Genomic DNA, 6,607 nt, shown 5'->3' with positions numbered 1-6,607 from the left:
ATCCTCAAGAGTTATGGAATTGATTCCCAGGTCTGTCACAGACATAGGAGTTGCTATTCCTGTTCATACCAGTGACCTGTCTAGTCAAGTATGCTCTCTGATAGCAGTCATGATAAGATTTTTTTTCAGCGGAAGGTACAGGGAACTCCATGTTCGTCTGCTATAGAATAATTTACCCATAGTCACCAATTACTGTTTGGCTTATTCCATGAAGCATGAGGATTTATTACACACCTATTTTTATACAATCTGATATAAATGGTTATTCTTATATGTCTATTAAAATGGGTATAGCCCTCTTTAGAATTGTATCAACCTTTCGCTCTCACAGGTTAATTATGTTCAAGAGGTGAAAGCGTGGTACATTTTTACTGAACTGTACATCAAAAACAGTTTGACCAATTTTGTTCTAAATTAACAATAAATAAATACATGAAAATTCTGCAGTGGCCAGTGAATCAGCACCACAATTTTTAGACTAAAAAGATGTATTCTTGCCCACTTCTAGGAGAGCTGAGAAAAGGGCTTAGACTGACAGACTCCTAGACTTTAAGGTCAGAAGAGACCACCATGATCATCTAGTCTGACCTCCTCCACATTTCAGGCCACAGAACCTCCCCCACCCAACTCCTGATACGGTGAGTATCTCCATAAAAGTGACACAATGCAATGAAACAAAAGTTTAATACCAGAGTTAAGAGTGTTTGCTGTGCCAGCCAATCACTAGCCTATGTAAATGCTTTATTAGAATAATTATAGTGCTTAGGACTAATGCAGCACTTTCCGTCTGTAGATGTTTACAAAGGTAGATATGGCAGGACAAATGGCAAATACCATGCATATTGTGAGCATAGTCAGAGCTCTGATTTAGTATGGGAACTTCAACTATTCTGACTAAAAAATCAGTTATTGGGAAGAAAAGCCGGGCAGTAGTGCTGGAACAATTTTTATGCTGGGGGTGCTGAAGTCAGAAACCATGTATTTGGGTAGTTATTACTACTTCAAGGCAGGACCCCTAGTTCCAGCACCAATGGAGCAGAGCCTTGGAGGGGAGAGACTTTATGAAATGGTCCTGATCGTTGATATGTCTCAGTCCCTTCAGAAATCACTTTGTACTTCTACTGCACTAAAGTATTTAGGAGCCAATCCAGCTCCTCTTAAAGTCCCATTGACTTCAGTGGGAGCTGAATCAGTCCCTTAATCATACACATGTCTTTCCCTAAAAGCCCATAAAAAGGAAAAAGCTAAGGAGGGAATAGACCCTGTGTGAACAACGATGTCAAGTCATGTTTTCCAGGAGTAGAATTGCTGAGTCTTTGATGAGGTGTCTCCATAACTAGCAATACATTTCAGAAGATCTCTCTTGCTCTGTGCTCAGAATCTATGCTACTCCCTAACCAATACACACACACACACATGTATAGAACCTGCCTGAATTATGCTGAGTCCATGGAATTCTCTATGAATCACACTTCCCCAAGGTGCTTTCTTTAAATGGAAACATTCTCCGCTCCATAATACTGGCTTCCACATACTGATGGGCATTGGCTTTGATCTCAGGCCATGTCTACACTTGCGAGCGTACAGCGGCACAGCGGTACCAATGCAGCGGTGCTGCCATAAGAGCACTCGAGTAGCCGCTCCATGACAACAGGAGATAGCTCTCCATCGACATAACTAACCCACCTCCAACAAGTGGATTCTCCCGCTGACATAGCGCGGTGCACACTGAATGACATAAGTTGTACTAATAAACATCCAAGTTTAGACATAGCCTCAGTTATGTTTGTTTATCTTTGTTTCCAGGGGGTGGGGAACATCAGATACTGTAAATCTTAAGGAAAAGACATAGCAAACAGCAGATGGTGCATGAGCCTTCTGTTATTAATGGCACAAGTCTGTTCTTTGAAAGCAGGAGGAAAAAATAATGACCTTGGTGGTTGTTCAGGGATGGGTTAGGTAGTTTAGATGAGACCTTTCTGATGCGGATTTATATGATGCTGGTCCTGTCTCTACAAGGACACTCTAGATCCCCTCATGGCACTTTAACATTATAAAAACAATGACAAGTTACTTCTGCCTCTGGGTGTCCCAGAGCATCACGTCTTCTCCAGGTCTGTCTTCTAGATGTTAAGTTCATCAGGGCAGGGACTGTCTTTGTCATGTTTTTGAGCCTATAGAAACAGAGAGCTAGAACACGGTACCACATGTTTCCTGATGTTGCGTTGAGCACTTAAAAACCATTGCCAAGAACGTAGCAAGATCCAGAGAGGTTCCAGTATCTGTCCATGTAAGTGTCTTGCATGTCAATTTGTTTAACATTTCCCACCTGTCCATCCTCCTGAATCTCCAGGATTCGTTTCTCCTCCCTTTCTCCTAGTCATCCACTCACTCTTTCTGTTTCTTCACCTTTTTTCGTCAGTCTCTCTGCTCTTTCAATCCTCGATCTAACTGCTGATCCTGCCGGCAAGGGAGCTAGTTGTAATGGTGATGGGACATTACCGGCAGTTGTCCATTAGAACTGGCTAAATTCAACTCATGTCAATGAATAGCCTCCAGATGCTGAAAACCTTTACTAGCATTACTACCTATCACACACCCAATTCTCTGAGAGTCCCCCTGTCTGAGCCATACTGTGGAACATCCTACCTGAAAAGCAGTTTGTCTTAGAAACTCCATATGTATTGTACTTATCTGGCTTCAAGAAGGCCCGGTGGCTTTGTCTATTTTTGGAAAGGTTGGTGGTTAGTTTTAGACTTTCTCAATCCAAATTTAAGAATCAGAAATTGCTTTGTCTGGTAAAATTCAGATACAGTATTGTCATTGGATTACACTGAGATTGGAAGAGTTATAGGTTATGACAAAAGACATTGAAACCTCCTGCCTGCCTGTGAATGAAAGATGTGATCCTGTGCATAGAACATTACTGGATATCACCCAGGGCCGGCTTTAAGCTGATTCACCCGATTCCCTGGAATCGGGCCCCGTGCCAAAGAAAGTCCCGTGCCTGCTCCTAAAGCGGCCCCGCTCCAGGGGTCTTCGGCAGCATTTCAGCAGTGGGAGGTCCTTCGGTGCTGCAGAAAACCCGGAGCAGACCCCCCGCCGCCGCGTATTCCAATTAGGCCCCGCGGGTCTGGACCAGTCTGGACCAGAGTCAGGAAGTGAACCCACCTCCTCTGAGGCCCAATCCAGTGTCCTAGCCACAAAACCATCCTTCACAGAGAATTTACACAATTCTGCTCCTGGGTTTGCCGTGAGTAGTTTTGTTTGTTTGTGTTTAATGGGCAATAGTGATAGGTGCTATTTCCCTGCCTCGATAATCTGACAATGGTCTCAAGTTGCAGTGGGGGAGGTCTAGGTTGGATATTAGGAGAAACTTTTTCACCAGGAGGGTGGTGAAGCACTGGAATGGGTTCCCTAGGGAGGTGGTGGAATCTCCTTCCTTAGAGGTTTTTAAGGCCTGGCTTGACAAAGCCCTGGCTGGGATGATTTTGTTGGGGATTGGTCCTGCTTTGAGCAGGGGGTTGGACTAGATGACCTCCTGAGGTCCCTTCCAACCCTGATAGTCTATGGTTCTGTGATATAAGAATGATCCCTGAGAGGTTTCCCATTTCTGATACAGAGAGGACAGACTAGTTAGACACAGAGAACTTTTCCATTGGGGAGAAGCTGTTGATTCTCCTTTGCTGTAGTCCAGTCTAGTCACAGCCGATCAGGGAACTAGGAATCAGGCAAGACCAATATCTCTGCAGCGGTGTTTAGTTAAAAATGGGTGGCTTCAATAAGCATTGTGGATCAGGCCCAGTAGTAAGTGAACAGTATGATCCAAGCTCTGAGCCCCGGTAAGAAGACTTTGCTCGAAACTGGACAGCTTTGCTTGGAGACCAGGGAAGCACAAGGAGGGAAGATGTAATGGCTGGAGATAAGTAATGTATCCACGAGTTCAGTTTGGCTGCCTGCACGATGAAGCAAATGCTTGCTAGTGACAGACAGGACCGAGCTGCTTCTGCAAAGGCCTCTGAAGAGCTGCACCAAGTTATTTTTGGTCTGAGTCCCCGGCCACGTTGGCGGATGCTCTCTCAGCTGACCGACAATCGCTTCCATGTGTGCAAGCCAGAATGCAGCCGTTGAACAGATTCCAGTGACATGATGTGCTTCCTTAAAAGGGCCGAGAAAGCTGAGCTGTGATGCCTGATGTGCTGGGAGTGAAAAGAGAGGATAGCTGATCACTTCCCAGGCAGGCCCTTTCCAGCCCGTGTGCACTCAGATCACAAATAACTAATCCGGTGAAACCATCCTCCATGGAGTCCGCCTCTGCCCCAGGCAGATGCACTAGGAAATACAGTCCTATGTGAGAGAGAGAGATCACTGAGCAGTTCAACCTCCCTGCTTCCAATTACAAACAGAGTCCTTTGATTAGCTCGTTCAGGCAGCATGCGCTAGTCAGATCCCGATTTGCATTTACACTAAGGCACTTCTAGAGCGCTCCTCTGGGAGTACAAAGGCCCTTTTACACTGGAAAGGGGCCTTTTTGTACATGAGAATTTTTACCTAGACTAACGAGCCGTAATCAAATGGGGGCATTACAAAAAAAAGAAAACCCCAACAACCTCAAAACAACCCCCTCCCCCACCCCACCCGCCCCTTTTATAATTACGTGCTTGAAACGTGCGAGGAGGCAAGTCCAACTAAAGGTTTGACTAGCTTGGCTTCCAAGGCAGACCAGGCTGAGCTTGGCACCTCCTGTCTACTGTGCAAGACCGCTGGCTCGTGCCAGCGCTTCCGAGCCTGAACCCCAGCCAGAACAGCTCTGCATCAACAGAGGAACCCAGTAAAAAGGGAGAGTGAAGAAAAGGAAAATCCACGTTGAACATGCACCACAGAGAGCAAAAAAAGAGCCTATTGTGGACTGGGTGATGATCCCTCTTTGGGTGGGGGAGCTGTCCGGGAAGAATTGGTGGGGATCTAGCATTGAAAGTGACGCACCTGCAGTATGGAGCATATCTGAGAGGAGAGGCAGGAATAGATTGTGAATCACATGGAAAATGAGTGTCATTTGGTATCCTGAAGCTAAGAAGCACTGTCGCCTGGAAATCACGCCCTTATTCACAAGCTTAGTAGAATTCAGTTAAAGGCTTAGTTATCTGGATAAGGACAATTTCCACACTAGGTAGGGTAAAAAAATGCATAAGAGAGATAAAACTTCATGCTTCAGGGCATAAGCCAAACACGCACTGACAGGGATAAAGAAGAAATTTCCCCTTAAGGGAATTCCTTGCGCCTGCCTCTGAATCATCACCAAAAATCATGAGATTGGCATAAAAATCATGGCTTTTTAAAATAAAAATAAACAAAGAGAGATTTGATGTATTTATGTCTCTCCTTGTTTTTGAATCTTTAGAGAACACTCAAGATAAGTTTTCAAGCTTTTCTCTGCATCCATGAGTGCTAGAATCTTACAATGTTAATGAACGCTAACATTTTCACAGGACTTTCACTTGTGTCCAGGAGCTGGGGCCTTAAGGAAGCCATCAAAATATTTCAAGACTTATGAGCGTTGACCACTGGAATCTGTTTCTACTTTGTACAGGAATCTCTGCACGTCCTATATTTTTTCAATTTTCTATTTTTATTAGGGCTCATCACAACTTGTCAAATTCCAAACTGTTGACACCATTCTGAAATTTCAAATTTTTTTTAATTTGAAAAAAATTGGGAAAAATGTTGAGTCATTTTCTGGTGAAATATTCCTCCTGTTTTTCAACCAGCCAGTCAGACTCACTGATCAAAATAGCCCCTTCTGGCCTTTAACTCTATAGATCTGTGAACCCAGAGAAAACACCTTATTGCTTGTAAAGAGAGCTGGGCAGAAATGGTTTCCCCATCCTAAGAATTTTTGAGATATTGAAAAATTTTCCCATCCTAAAGCTGGAGGAAAACTCAAAACCTTGGCAGTTTTTGTGAACCAGAAATCTGAAGGCAAAAAGAAATTTTATGAGATCAATTGAAACATTTTGTTTTGATCATTTCAAAATGTTTCATTTCAAATTAGATCATGTTTTACATTTTTAACTAAAATTATGTTAAACTAAACAAAATTTCATTTTGACCCAAAAAGCAAAATTTTCATTCCCAAAATGTCAAAAGGAGACGTTTGAACAATTACCAAAAAAAAGTTTCAAGCCCTATCCTGTGAAAACTTTTGGCTAGTTCTTCAGGGCAGGGCCTGTCTTCCAATGTGCTTCCCTAGTGTGTAGCACAACGGGAATACCTTTTGCTACATAGACATTATATTGCCCTCCACTGAGATGAACCCGCTTTTAGGGTGAAATGGAGATGGTGCTTTATCGTATAACACATGGATAATAAAACAGCATTTGTTGTACAGTAGATGAGCACCTCTGGCTTCACTTGCATGGCTTTTATTTTTATGCAGTTCATTGTCTAAGGGCTTCTTCAGTTAGGTTTTTTTCTTGTTATTGTACTGCTTCAAATAGCAAATCACCCCAATACACACACTATTCAGCCAGGTGCTTATCTCTGCTTTCAGTCAAACAGGCAACATGTTGCTTTGTGTCTTCACAGTGAGATGTTTCATACTGCGCCA

The sequence above is a fragment of the Mauremys mutica genome, chromosome 10 (genome assembly GCF_020497125.1).
Source record: "Mauremys mutica isolate MM-2020 ecotype Southern chromosome 10, ASM2049712v1, whole genome shotgun sequence".
Taxonomy (NCBI): domain Eukaryota; kingdom Metazoa; phylum Chordata; order Testudines; family Geoemydidae; genus Mauremys; species Mauremys mutica.
This window is presented reverse-complemented; position numbering follows the sequence as displayed.